Source organism: Trichomycterus rosablanca, chromosome 1, assembly GCF_030014385.1.
Source record: "Trichomycterus rosablanca isolate fTriRos1 chromosome 1, fTriRos1.hap1, whole genome shotgun sequence".
NCBI lineage: Eukaryota > Metazoa > Chordata > Actinopteri > Siluriformes > Trichomycteridae > Trichomycterus > Trichomycterus rosablanca.
In genome coordinates this window covers 163,931-179,385 of record NC_085988.1, presented here as the reverse complement: position 1 = coordinate 179,385, position 15,455 = coordinate 163,931, and the positions used below count along the sequence as shown (strand labels likewise).

The 15,455-nt window shown below is 41.9% G+C and overlaps 1 long non-coding RNA gene across 1 annotated transcript; it reads right to left on the bottom strand.

Moving 5' to 3' along the window:
* Positions 1-1,247: 1,247 nt before the first annotated feature.
* Positions 1,248-5,646, bottom strand: LOC134332662 (uncharacterized). The gene is made up of 2 exons (XR_010015281.1): positions 5,463-5,646; positions 1,248-1,426 (listed from the first exon to the last, which is right to left on the bottom strand). It is a non-coding gene; the product is annotated as an uncharacterized LOC134332662 (long non-coding RNA).
* Positions 5,647-15,455: the final 9,809 nt, after the last annotated feature.

Sequence of the window (15,455 nt, the reverse complement as noted above, 5' to 3'; positions counted from 1 at the left end):
GGTTCTTGGTCATAGAAACTTGTGGTGATCAGGGATGTTGGGTTGCTGTCGTTCTGCCTCTCTTGTCCGATCACTCAGGTTTGATGACGGTGGGGAGATGGGCGCTGATGTCCTGTGAAAGCCTTCATGACCTTGTTACCTGCTTGCTCTCCCTTTTAGTTATGCTGTAATAATTAGGGCTGCCGGAGTCTAAAACTCTCTGTAAAACTGTTTGTCAACTAGCATTGTACATTATTAACTACATTCTCTGTTGTTTTACCCCGAGGGCATTCTGATGGAAACCTGTTTACCCGCCGAGGTTAAGGATTAAAGTCGAGACTGCCGGGACAACGATGCTGCTCCTGTCAGATGTGACGGGTCTGGAGTAATTGCAACGACAAGAAATCACTATAGACTTTATTGAAGACTAGAGCGGATAACAACTCTATTATTATTTAATTGTTTATTTATCTATTTATTACCAGTTATGACTTTTAGATCACTTAATTCTGTGTTTGTATGATTTGTGTAAATCGTGTATTTATTTAAAGTTTCCTCCAGGCCACCCAAGAAGGATGGGCCCTGCTGAGTCTGGTTCCTCTCAAGGTTTCTTCCTGTAATTTTCAGGGAGTTTTTCCTTGCCACAGTCGCCCTCGGCTTGCTCAACAGGGGTTTTTGTATCTGTTGGTCCTGGATTTTGTAAAGTTGCTTTGAGACAATGTATATTGTAAAAAGCGCTATATAAATAAAGTTGACTTGACTTGACTTGACACTCCATGGGTTGGGTCCCCGTTATCTTTCAGACCTCCTAAAATTTTACAATCCATCCCGTAACCTAAGGTCATCAGATGCCGGTCTCCTAGTGGTCCCCAGGTTCAGACTGAGCACCATGGGTGGTCGATCTTTCAGTGTTGCTGCCCCTGCGCTTTGGAACTCTCTTCCATCCTAGTTACGGTCTACTACTTCTGTATACAAATTTTTAACTTTACGAAAAACCCATCTCTTTTCTCTGCACTTTTCCCCTTCCTCCCCTGCTATTTTGGCGTGATTGTTATTTTTTGTTATTTTTGTTTGTAAAGCGACCTTGGGTTTTTGTGAAAGGCGCTATATAAGTGTAACTTATTATTATTATGGTGGTGGTACTAGTAGTGTTGGTTATGGTGGAGGTACTAGTAGTGTTGGTTATGGTGGTGGTACTAGTAGTATTGGTTATGGTGGAGGGACTAGTAGCAGGACTAGTGATACAGTTTAAATTCCTGGAGAAAAAATAAGGTCACAAAATAAAACTTTATTAAATAAAAATGTGATTTTGCTGAAGTCTTACTGAGTTCATTTGTATCTTCAGGTTCTTCCTTCTTCACAGGCTTCATCTGGAAACCTCCACACTGTTGGTCCACTGAGGAGAAGAGTTCCATGACTTGTTCCACAGGGATTAACGATCCTTCACCTGAAATTCCATCAACATGTGAAGAAGAAACTCAACAACTGGAGGAAATGTAAAATTGTGGGTTTGGTTTTCCAATCACAAATAAATCCTAGTTAGATTTAAACCTTAAATCCAGACTGGAGTGGAGCAGCACTTCTCCACAGGACAGTACGGTACAGTACAGGTTCTAATCCCACTATCCCCATTCTCTTATTATTTCTACTGATTAGTGACCCCAATACTAATCACACTGTACTGTACCACACTGTACTGTACCATACTGTACTGTACTACACTGTACTGTACCATACTGTACTGTACCAAACTGTACTGTACCATACTGTACTGTACCACACTGTACTGTACCATACTGTACTGTACCACACTGTACTGTACCATAATGTACTGTACCAAACTGTACTGTACCATACTGTACTGTACCATACTGTACCACACTGTACTGTACCACGCTGTACTGTACCATACTGTACTGTACCACACTGTACTGTACCACGCTGTACCAGGGCTCTAGACTAACTTTTTGTACTGGTTGCACTGGTGCGCCTAACTTTTTTTCTTGGGTGCACCAGCACAAAAGTTAGGTGCACCCAAATTTTCAACCGCATCACATTTAACACCTGTTTTACAGGTTCACTTTTTTTTTTTACATTGACTGATTGATATTGATTAACTAACAATCTGGTCAACATAAAGTTCTTTATTTGAAGCACAATTCTACAAGAAAGATAACTTAATTGCTTAAAGTGCTTCACTGAGCTGAAATTTAAACTCAAGATAAATGAAATAAGAAGAAAATCTAAATTAAAAGTGCAAGTGTTTTAAAGGCTTCAAACTGAACATCGCATTTAATGATAAGAATATTACATATGGTTAATGCAGTAACGAGACGCATCTTATTGACATAGGCTACATGACATGACATTATTACATTTTGAGTCAGTTTGCTGCTGATATGTTTAAAGTGCCTTAAAAAAAGATGAACTGTGTGATATGAGGTGGTAAAAGTAACCCGGACAGAACGAACAACGTTTAAAGTGAAATATAAACAGCACACGAAGTAAATCCAGTTAAACACAGATACATGTGGAGCTGTTAGACTGGGTTTGATGGTTATTTCACACACATGGATGTTTGTATAATGGAACTTTAATGATGTTTTATCTATCAATTTAAGCGCTGAGTAAATCGGTTATTTATGCCGAGAGTCGCGGTGAAAGCGAAGCGCAAAACTCACGTCAACAAACTAAAGAAAACAACAACTGAGACAAACACGTCACGTCTTCTTATCACCGATATTTGATTGATGTTTTCACATAAAAACCAACATCTGTAACAACAGCACAGATGCTCACACATATCTTACACACTCCGCAATGCTATTACTACTCTTAACTTCCGCTGTGTAATGCCCACCGTTGATGACGCTGGTCCCGCTCTTCACTATCTTTGATTGGTTTAGACATATAGATATGATTAGATATGGATTTAATGTGTGTGTGTTGTTGCACCGGAGAATTTAGAGTCACAGAGACTTTTCTCCCCTCGAACGGCTGGTCGCACCGGTGCGACCTCAGATTTTTTTCAGTCGCACCATTGAGAAATTAGGTCGCATGTGCGACCAAATTGGTCGCACTCTAGAGCCCTGTGTACTGTACCACGCTGTACTGTACCTTACTGTACTACACTGTACTGTACCATACTGTACTGTACCACGCTGTACTGTACCATACTGTACTGTACCACGCTGTACTGTACCATACTGTACCACACTGTACTGTACCACGCTGTACTGGACCATACTGTACTACACTGTACTGTACCACGCTGTACTGTACCATACTGTACTACACTGTACTGTACCATACTGTACTGTACCACACTGTACTGTACCATACTGTACTGTACCACGCTGTACTGTACCATACTGTACCACACTGTACTGTACCATGCTGTACTGGACCATACTGTACTACACTGTACTGTACCACGCTGTACTGGACCATACTGTACTACACTGTACTGTACCATACTGTACTGTACCACACTGTACTGTACCATACTGTACTGTACCACGCTGTACTGTACCATACTGTACCACGCTGTAATGGACCATACTGTACCACGCTGTACTGTACCACGCTATACTGTACCACGCTGTACTGTACCATACTGTACCACACTGTACTGTACCACGCTGTACTGGACCATACTGTACCACACTGTACTGTACCATACTGTACTGTACCACGCTGTACTGTACCATACTGTACCACACTGTACTGTACCACGCTGTAATGGACCATACTGTACCACGCTGTACTGTACCACGCTGTACTGTACCATACTGTACCACACTGTACTGTACCACGCTGTAATGGACCATACTGTACCACACTGTACTGTACCATACTGTACTGTACCACGCTATACTGTACCACGCTGTACTGTACCATACTGTACCACACTGTACTGTACCACGCTGTAATGGACCATACTGTACCACGCTGTACTGTACCACACTGTACTGTACCATACTGTACTGTACCACGCTATACTGTACCACGCTGTACTGTACCATACTGTACTGTACCACACTGTACTGTACCACGCTGTACTGGACCATACTGTACCACACTGTACTGTACCACGCTGTACTGTACCATACTGTACTGTACCACGCTGTACTGTACCATACTGTACTGTACCACACTGTACTGTACCACGCTGTACTGTACCATACTGTACTGTACCACGCTGTACTGTACCATACTGTACCACACTGTACTGTACCACACTGTACTGTACCACGCTATACTGTACCACACTGTACTGTACCACGCTGTACTGTACCACGCTGTACCACACTGTACTGTACCTCACTGTACTGTACCACGCTGTACTGTACCATACTGTACTGTACCACACTGTACTGTACCATACTGTACCACACTGTACTGTACCTCACTGTACTGTACCACGCTGTACTGTACCACGCTGTACTGTACCACACTGTACTGTACCATACTGTACCACACTGTACTATACCTCACTGTACTGTACCACGCTGTACTGTACCATACTGTACCACACTGTACTGTACCTCACTGTACTGTACCACGCTGTACTGTACCATACTGTACCACACTGTACTGTACCTCACTGTACTGTACCACGCTGTACTGTACCACGCTGTACTGTACCGTACTGTACCACACTGTACTGTACTGTACCACACTGTACTGTACTGTACCACACTGTACTGTACCATACTGTACTGTACCACACTGTACTGTACCACACTGTACTGTACCACGCTGTACTGTACCACACTGTACTGTACCATACTGTACCACACTGTACTGTACCTCACTGTACTGTACCACGCTGTACTGTACCATACTGTACCACACTGTACTGTACCTCACTGTACTGTACCACGCTGTACTGTACCATACTGTACCATACTGTACCACACTGTACTGTACCTCACTGTACTGTACCACGCTGTACTGTACCACGCTGTACTGTACCATACTGTACCACACTGTACTGTACCACACTGTACTGTACTGTACCATACTGTACTGTACCACACTGTACTGTACCATACTGTACTGTACCACACTGTACTGTACCATACTGTACCACACTGTACTGTACCTCACTGTACTGTACCACGCTGTACTGTACCATACTGTACCACACTGTACTGTACCTCACTGTACTGTACCACGCTGTACTGTACCATACTGTACCACACTGTACTGTACCTCACTGTACTGTACCACGCTGTACTGTACCACGCTGTACTGTACCATACTGTACCACACTGTACTGTACCACACTGTACTGTACCATACTGTACTGTAACACACTGTACTGTACCATACTGTACTGTACCACACTGTACTGTACCACACTGTACTGTACCATACTGTACTGTATCACACTGTACTGTACCACACTGTACTGTACCACACTGTACTGTACCACACTGTCTGGTGGAGAAATGGCTCATTGCTCCATATTTACTTACAGAAGAAATCATCGTCCTCATCTTCATCTTCTTCCTTTTTTATTGGTTTCTTCTGGAATCCTTCATGTTGTAGATCCTCCGGGGTGACGTGTCCCTCTTCTGCTGACTGCATTATTAAAGATCTAATACAAAGATAGATAGATGTACTTATTTCTCCTTTAAGGAATATTCTGCCTCATTCTTTTAGACTCTTTTAATTGGCTATTGTTTATTCTGTGAGGCTCTAAACACGGTGAGAACATTACAACTATTGTGGGCAGCATCTGGCAGAAAAGACCTCCAATAGAACTTCTTACATCTTCAGTGAAATAAAGATTGAAGAGAATGAACACATCACACATTCTTCTTTTTACTGGGTTTGAGCTTTGTACCATTTGTCTGAATAACTAAATGTAAAATAATAAATGTGTTTTAAATCATTGATGGATTTATTTAAAACTACTTACAATCAATCACATTTATAGCAATTATAACAGAGAACAAATAACTGAACTGGTAGCTCAGTGGTGGAGATACTGGTCTAGTAATTGCTTACTGGTTCTATCCACACTCTTCTAAGTTACCACTGTTTACATTGTTTGATTGGATTAAAACATCATCGAAAGTCACTTTGAGGTAAAAATGTCCACTAAATATCATAAATGTAAATAAAAATAGAACTCGATGTGTTTCTATAAAAATGTTAGATTTAGTTCTGATAAACTGATTCATTTTGCTGGATCGGTTCAAATGAATCGGTTCATCAGTACTGAATCATGTGTGATGCTAACAGTTAGCGGAGAAGCTAGTAGTTTGTGTGAAAAGGAAATTAAAGCTCCTCAAATCCTCACAGTGATATTTTATTATGAACTCTAGTTCTGTTATTAATTAGAATGTAGTTAATAATTAAAGTGTAATAAATAAATAAATCAATATTTTACTTACAGATGATTCACTTCAGTACAAACACACCAGCTGCTGCAGCTTCTTCTTCTTCTGTTTGAATTGAGGTGGTTGATCTACAACGTTCAGGTTTATTAGCGCCCCTATTGGACTGCAGTGTAAGTACTGATACTAACTCATTCATTCATTCATTCAGCTTTATTAAGCCTGATCAAGGTCGTGGTGCTCTTATTATTATAATTTACTTTATTTATGCTAATACCATATTGAGAACATTAACATTTACCTCAGATATGATGGCAGATAACTAATAATGGTTTTTATTTAGCTACAATGACATGATTTAGACTTAGCATGAATGCTAACTATGGTTGCCAACTTTCAAAACTGTAAATAATGAACACCCTGGGCTGCCGGGTTGGCGGAAGGCATAGGGTGGGGGGTGTTTTGGCGGGTGTTTACCTGAGCAGGAGCAGGGGTAGGCGGTTGGGGTTGCAGCTATATTAAGAAGAAGATATACGTTATTTATCATATATACATATACAGGTGTTCAGTACAATGAAATTCTTTCTTCACATATCTCAGCTTGTTTGGAAGCTGGGGTCACAGCACAGGTTCAGCCATCGTACGGGGCCCCTGGAGCAGACAGGGTTAAGGGCCTCGCTCAAGGACCCAACACCCGATTCCGGCACCCCGCATCTTGCCCGAATTTGGCTGCATGTCAGTACTGTCGGCTGACTGAGACTCGGCGAGAATGCGGCTCAGGGTGAAACTAAAGTATCACAAGCGGGGCGGCACTATGGGGGGGCAGATTCTCTCGCTGCCCCCCTAAACAACGCAGTCCAGAACCGGGTCTGCATGTCAGTGTGAAGGTGGATGATGTACAAATGTTGTTGCACTATTGAGAGAAAATGTTCCATGATGTTCTTGATGTTGTTCTGATTTATTATTATAAAGAATAAAAATAATTAATGTTAAGCTAATGAATAAAACATTTTGATGTTTCTATGACGGTGTAAGACCTGTTATACTTCTTATAGGTGCCCCCCCCCCAGCCCCCGTTCAGGTAAACACCCGCCAAAACACCCCCCCCCCTATGCCTTCCGCCAACCCGGCAGCCCAGAGTGTTCCTTATTTACAGTTCTGAAAGTTGGCAACCATAGTTAGCATTCATGCTAAGTCTAAATTCAGTCATTGTAGCTCAATAAAAACCATTATTAGTTATCTGCCATCATATCTGAGGTAAATGTTAATGTTCTCAATATGACTTACCACCAGGGCTCTCAAGTTCTTAAATTTGCTTGGAGTTAGATGGGGGGGGGGGGGGGGGGGGTCCCTCCCCAGTGTCCCATCCCAGGGGGGGGTCCCTCCCCAGTGTCCCATCCCAGTGTCCCATCCCAGTGTCCCATCCCAGTGTCCCATCAGCATAAACACAATTTGCCTCAAATGGGCCCCTTGAACAGCAGTGGTCATTGTCTCTTCACTTTACACTAAATTCTGTAATATTAAATAAATTGTTTTAGCTACGCCTTTCTAAACAAACAAACAAAAAACAGACAAATGAAATAAAGAAAAACAAATGGGCTCCTTGAACAGTGGTGGTTATTCTGTCCCTCTGTGTGTGTTTGTGTTTATGAGTGATGATGTGTGTTGTAAGTGTTTGTGGCAGATTTTGATGCCTTGATGCCTTGATTTTTGGGGGCTCCCATTTAAAGCACTGTGGTTTAATGTCAGCCATTGTCACGATCATGATGGATGACAGAGTTCTGGTTTTGGTTTTATTGAGCCCCACCATAAAAAAACCCAGTGATAGCTCAGTGGTTAAGGTACTGGACTAGTAAACAGAAGGTTGCCGGTTCAAGCCCCGCCACCACCAAGTTGCCACTGTTGGGTCCCTGAGCAAGGCCCTTAACCCTCAATTGCTCATCGTGTTCCGCTCACTGTGTAAGTCGCTTTGGATAAAAGCGTCTGATAAATGCTGAAAATGTAAATGTAAAAAACCCTCTCTGCATCTGCATTTGAGTGTGGCAGAACTAACACCAGTTTGGCAATTGTAGACAGCCTCGGAAATCTGCTCATACCCGTCACCTTTGAAAAAAATGAACCAAGGAAGCCTAATTACACTCCTACATAGTTTTATTTTATATTTTGCAGTTATTAAGTTGCTCATGTCAGTGGCTGTGTGCTGAATATTTCTTACCCTATTCTTCAGTGAGGTCATATTCCCCCAGAAAGCCTCAATGTCAAACATGGCTGGGTCTTGGGGCATAGGGTGTTCCATCAACTGGTAGTCCAGGAATTCCTCACCCAGCAACAAGAAATTCTATTTTCTGATTGGCCGATAGGTATCTAATTCAAGACCGCTGTATGAGCGCAGAGTAATCTGCCTTTGACTCGTGTGTAGTATTTTCTGTGCGGCAAAGTTAATCATTTCTTAGCGTGAGAAATGCCATGTGTGGCGTGTTAGCTTGTTGAAATGCGTGTGTCTCATGCTCAATGCGTGAGACTTGAGAGCCCTGCTGACCACACTGAATTGTGTTAGCATACATGCTATAGCTCCAAAAATACTTAAGTACTCTAACAAAGTATTATTACTTAATTACTTTACACCACTGCCTACAGTAGAGTTTTACTCCAGTTTGATTTCAGCAATCTGAAAGAGCCTGATGCCCTCGACAGCCAGAAACGTATGCTTAGCCTAAGTCTGTGTGCTAGCACCGCTGCAGTTAGGCTAAAGCATTTTTATTTAATAGCCACATTTATAGAGAAGTGACACTAAGAACAGCAACATATCAAATAATTCTTTATTAAATTAAAACTGCTATTATTACCATTACAATCATATTCATTCATTATAAACCTGTAGCATTACTGATGTTTATTTCAATAGAAAAACTAAATACAATAAAATCATAAAAAATCAGTGAGCACAAAATATTCTACATTTATAAAAGTTAAAACTTATACTCGGGATTTTAAAGATCATTTAAAGTAAAAAGAAAAGGAACTTTTACATGTAGAATTTTAAAGGAAAACTTTCACTCACTCACAAGAAGGATTTATATCAGTCAGTCCACATACTGGTATGTTTTTGGGAGGTGTGAGGAAACCCTGTGTTGAAAATAATCGTGTTCTTTTATCCAGGAAAAAGAATAAATACTCATTTGTCAAGAATACAATTTATTACGAATCAAAATACATATATTGGTAAAAGTATATTCTGAGCTCAGGTAGCTTTGTACACAAACACCCCAGCGGCTGATGTATCGCAAAGCCCGCCTTTTCCTCGTGTCTCGTTGTTTTTCTTAATCTTGACTCCGCCTTCTCTTACAGTATTGCCAATAAACATCAAAACACTTTCTTTAAAATATTGAACTTATGCACGTACACAGCAGTCAATACAAAGTTTGTGGTTTTCTGTTTTTAGATATCTTTGCTTCACTCATTGCAAAGTCAAGAGAATAAACACCCACACACGTCCTGTTCTTCAGACACCCTTAAAGGTTAAGTTATTCTTGTCAGCTCGTAACAGGTGCAGAAGTCATCCAAAGTCTCAGGTCGATCAGAGTTCAGTCTACATAAAATCAGACACTCTTTCTTCTGCATGTAAGAATTCAACTTACAATAGGGCAGTAATAAAGACACATAAAATCTATTAAAACAAATTACATGTATAATCGATAATACCCAACACCTGCTAAGCCACTGTACCACCCGACTGCAGAGACTGTGGGTTCATTTATTAACATAAAAAGAAACAGGCGCACATGCTAAACATTACAGCTGCTGCTACATTAACAGGAACACTTGGTGATTACTTTGGGAATGTGGTATTGGGAATGTGGGTGAACCTCTACAGCACATCTTCAACATGAGTCTGGGATTAGGAAGGGTCCCTACACTTTTATCCAAAGCGACTTACAATTATAACAACACAATTTTGGGCAATTGAGGGTTAAGGGCCTTGCTCAGGGGCCCAACAGTGGCAACTTGGTGGTGGCGGGGCTTGAACCAGCAACCTTTTGATTACTAGTCCAGTACCTTAACCACTGAGCTATCACTGCCCTACACGGTATAACGGTCCCTACACTCTGGAAGACATCGTGTCTTATTCTTGTGCCTAAAAAGAGGTGTCCAGATGTGCTAAATGACTTTCGACCAACTGCGCTCACCTCACACATCATTAAGACCATGAAGCGTCTGCTTCTCCGCCTCCTCAGACCTCAAGTACCACACACTTTAGATCCAGTACAGTTTGCCTACCTGGAAAAGGTGGGGGTTGAGGATGCCATCACATATCTCCTCCACAGGGCCCACTCTCATCTGAACAAAGGATGCAGTGCTGTACGAATTACTTTTTTTTTCCTTTTCCAGCGCCATACAGCCTCTCTTACCCAGGGACAAGCTGACTGGAATGCAAGTGGACCCACACCTCGTAACCTGGATCACTGACTACCTCACTAGCAGACCACAGTACGTTAGACTGAAGGACTGTACATCAGAGTCTGTGGTCAGCAGCACAGGAGTACCACAGGGGACTGTTTTTTCCCCCGTCCTCTTTACACTACACTCATTGGACTTTAGCTACAACTCTGAGACCTGCCACATGCAGAAGTTCTCAGACGACACAGCTATTGTGGGATGTGTCAGGGATGGCCAGAAAGAGAAGTACAGGAACCTGGTGAAAGACTTTGCTGTGTGGTGCCGGGTGAACCATTTGCAGCTAAATGCATCCAAGACAATGGAGATGGTAGTGGACTTTCATAGGTCAGAGCAACCCTTGCAGCCAGTATCAATCCACGAGACTGATGTGGAGGTGGTCGAGACCTACAGTGGGGTCAAAAAGTATTTAGTCAGCCTCTGATTGTGCAAGTTCTCCTACTTTGAAAGATGAGAGAGGTCTGTAATTTTCATCATAGATACACTTCAACTATGAGAGACAAAATGAGAAAAAAAAATCCAGGAAATCACATTGTAGGATTTTTAAAGAATTTATTTGTAAATTATGGTGGAAAATAAGTATTTGGTAAATAACAAACAAGCAAGATTTCTGGCTCTCACAGACCTGTAACTTCTTCATTAAGAAGCTCTTCTGTCCTCCACTCGTTACCTGTATTAATGGCACCTGTTTGACATTGTTATCTGTATAAAAGACACCTGTCCACAGCCTCAAACAGTCAGACTCCAAACTCAACCATGGCCAAGACCAAAGAGCTGTCGAAGGACACCAGGAAGAAAATTGTAGACCTGCACCAGGCTGGGAAGAGTGAATCTACAATAGGCAAGCATGTTGGTGTGAATAAATCAACTGTGGGAGCAATTGTAAGAAAATGGAAGACATACAAGACCATTGATAATCTCCCTTGGGGTCAAGATCTCATCCCGTGGGGTCAAAATGATCATGAGAACGGTGAGCAAAAATCCCAGAACTACACGGAGGGACCTGATAAATGACATGCAGAGAGCTGGGACCAAAGTAATGTGGAGGATATGGGTTTTCATGCAGTAGTGAGGGCACGCAAGGGTTAACGTCAGAGCCAATCACAGTGTGTTTACCTTGTTGTTTAAGCGCCCGTTTTCCAGTGTTGTGGTGAACAGAGCGAGTGCGAAAGAAGAAACCAGTCCAGTCTAACCGTGAATATCTTAAGGTTTTGGGAAGTTTAGTCAAGTCGCTGCACCTGTTGTTGGGCTGAGGGGTGTTAGGGCTTGTTTAGTCACCTTGTGCAAAGGTACAAGCGAGGAGAACTGACTCAAAACGGAGATACAGTGTGTGTAATGGCAGACGCGTTTAACCTCGCAATAGACAAAGTTGATAAAGTTTGAGGCTTCGTCTGTGTTGTGTGTAAAACGTGGACTTAGGGTAGTGATACGACTTCTGGAACGAAGTAAGGACGTGTTTATTTGACTTTCCAGAGCCATTTTGGTTTAAGTGGATATTATTAAACTACAACCAGACTGCTGTGTGAAGTGCAGGACAGAGCGCCAGTGCCTTGTGACTGTTTAATTCAATTGGATACTTGCGTTGGGACAAAGGGGGACTGAGACATTGCAAGTGAACTGACTGTTGTTAACTTCTTGCGTGAAGGACGATTTTTGTGCACACGTGTGTTCGAACTGCATGCTAGAAACGGGGGCCGCTGTTTGCTGTGTTGAACTGTTCTTTCCCTGCCATTCGGACATCCTCTCAGCTACTCCAGTCAACAAATGAAGGGAAGTGATCAAAGTATTCTGTTTATTATCTTCTAAATGTTCCAGTGGTTATTCAGGGATATTTTGTAACAAGAGCTTACTAGAGTTTTTTGTGCAAGATGTTATGTTTAATTGTAAGGAACTGAATAGTATTAACAGTGAACTGAACAGTAGTAACTGAGTATTTGAATCTTGTAAAGCAAACGTTGCTTGTTACAGATACTGTAGATGACAATTGTAACTTCATTACATTTGTGTTTTAATTTGTTGCATTAAGCTATTAAGTTGATATATATTCAACATAACTCATTACAGTTTTCTTAAATAAACATCATTTGGATGTTCAAAGTTGTATGATGTCTTATCCTGGAGTAGGGGCGTCTCACCTGTTCTGCTAGGGGGAAAGTTAACATTTATTTAATACTTATTAGTATAGTGTTAATAACAAAACTTCGGGTTGCCACTGTGTGTATTTTCCGAAGCCCACCTGCTGTCATCTATTAGTGAATTACATATTTCACGCAGATTAGGTACAACCATACTTATACCTATAAGTACAGAGACTAATTGTACTGGGGAGTGAAGACCTAGATCTGTACACTCTGCGGTCGTCCAGGGTAAGTTTAGTTTTCATTCTACCCCTACTAGGTGGGGTGAGATCCACTACCCGCTACAGTAACAAAGGCTACCATCAGTAACACACTACGTCGAGAGGGACTCAAATCCTGCAGTGCCAGGCGTGTCCCCCTGCTTAAGCCAGTACATGTCCAGGCCTGTCTGAAGTTTGCCAGAGAGCTTATGGATGATCCAGAAGAGGATTGGGAGAATATCATGTGGTCAGATAAAACTGAGATAATGCTGAGTAAACACCATACCTACTGTGAAGCATGGGGGTGGAAACATCATGCTTTGGGGCTGTTTTTCTGCAAAGGGGACAGGACGACTGATCCGTGTTAAGGGAAGAATGAACGGGGCCATGTATCGTGAGATTTTAAGCCAAAACCTCCTTCCATCAGTGAGAGCATTGAAGATGGAACGTGGCTGGGTCTTCCAGCATGACAATGATCCCAAACACACCGCTCGGGCAACGAAGGAGTGGCTCCGTAAAAAGCATTTCAAGGTCCTGGAGTGGCCTAGCCAGTCTCCAGACCTCAACCCCATAGAAAATTTGTGGAGTCCATGTTGCCCAGCGACAGCCCCAAAACATCACTGCTGTAGAGGAGATCTGCATGGAGGAATGGGCCAAAATACCAGCTACAGTGTGTGCAAACCTGGTGAAGACTTACAGGAAACGTTTGACCTCTGTCATTGCCAACAAAGGTCATGTTACAAAGTATTGAGTTGAACTTTTGTTATTGACCAAATACTTATTTTCCACCATAATTTACAAATAAATTCTTTAAAAATCCTACAATGTGATTTCCTGGATTTTTTTTTCTCTTTTTGTCTCTCATAGTTGAAGTGTAGCTATGATGAAAATTACAGACCTCTCTCATCTTTCTAAGTAGGAGAACTTGCACAATCAGTGGCTGACTAAATACTTTTTGGCCCCACTGTACAAATTCCTCGGGGACGACAAACTGGACCGGTAAGCTAATACGGACATCTTGTACAGGAGAGGACAGAGCCGGCTCTACTTCCTAAGAAGACTGAGGTCCTTATATGAAAACCTCCTCCATGTTTTATCAGTCTGTGGTTGTCAGTGCTCTTTTTTATGCTGTGCTGGGGAGGCAGTATTAAGAAGAAAGATGAAACAAGGCTGAACAAAATGTGCAATGCTCGTCACTTTATCACTTTACTATTTAATATTTAATCTAGATTTAATCTGTACCATATACTGTATATGTAGAACTGCACCTTCCTGCTTTTTTAATTTCATTAGTTTATTTACACTCAATCCATCCTCATCCATAATAATGACTCTGTAGTTATTCATAACGTTATCCAATATATGTATATAAAAGCTCTTCCCACAATCTGATCAAAGTAAGGAAAAAGGACAGTTGTAGCCTAGTGGTTAAAGTACTGGACTCGTAATTAGAAGGTTGCCGGTTTAAGCCCCACCTCTGCCAGGTTACTGTTGGGCCTTTGAGCAAGGCCCTTAACCCTCAATTGCTTACATTGTATACTGTCACAGTACTGTAAGTTGCTTTGGATAAAAAGCGTCTGCTAAATGCTGAAAACATAAAATGGAAGGAAGGGCGTCTCTCCAAACTTGATGAAAAATGGTCAATCTTAATTACAGGAAGCAGTAGCAAGATACACGGGTGGGTTCATGTGTAGGCCAGTTGCCTCTGTCTGTGATGGTTGTTGATCACTCATTATAATAATCCCTTTATGTTGGTTAGAACTTGTGAGAGCTGTCTCTGCTCTTCCTGTTTCTTATGCTAAATAAACCAGATGGTCTCCTTAACTGTGGGGAAAGACACCCTGGTTTAGAACTTGATTATGATAATATTGCCATTGGGTGCAGCTAGGTACAACCAGTCACAGCTGGGTCTTCACTGTAATTCTTACAGTGTGAATGTGCTGGTGTTGTTTGAGATGACTCAAACTGATTAAAACTCTTCCCACACTGTGAGCACTGATATGGTTTCTCTCCAGTATGAATGCGCTGGTGTATGTTGAGAGAACACTGTTGATTAAAACTCTTCCCACACTGTGAGCACCGATATGGTTTCTCTCCAGCGTGAATGCGCTGGTGGGTTTTGAGACCACTCTGTGTATTAAAACTCTTCCCACACTCTGTGCACTGATATGGTTTCTCTCCAGTGTGAATGCGCTGGTGTATTCTGAGATCACTCTGGGACCTGAAGCTCTTCCCACACTGTGAACACTGATACGGTTTTTCTCCAGTGTGAATGCGCTGGTGTGTTTTGAGATCACTCTGGGACCTAAACCTTCCAGGATGTGGTGGAAACA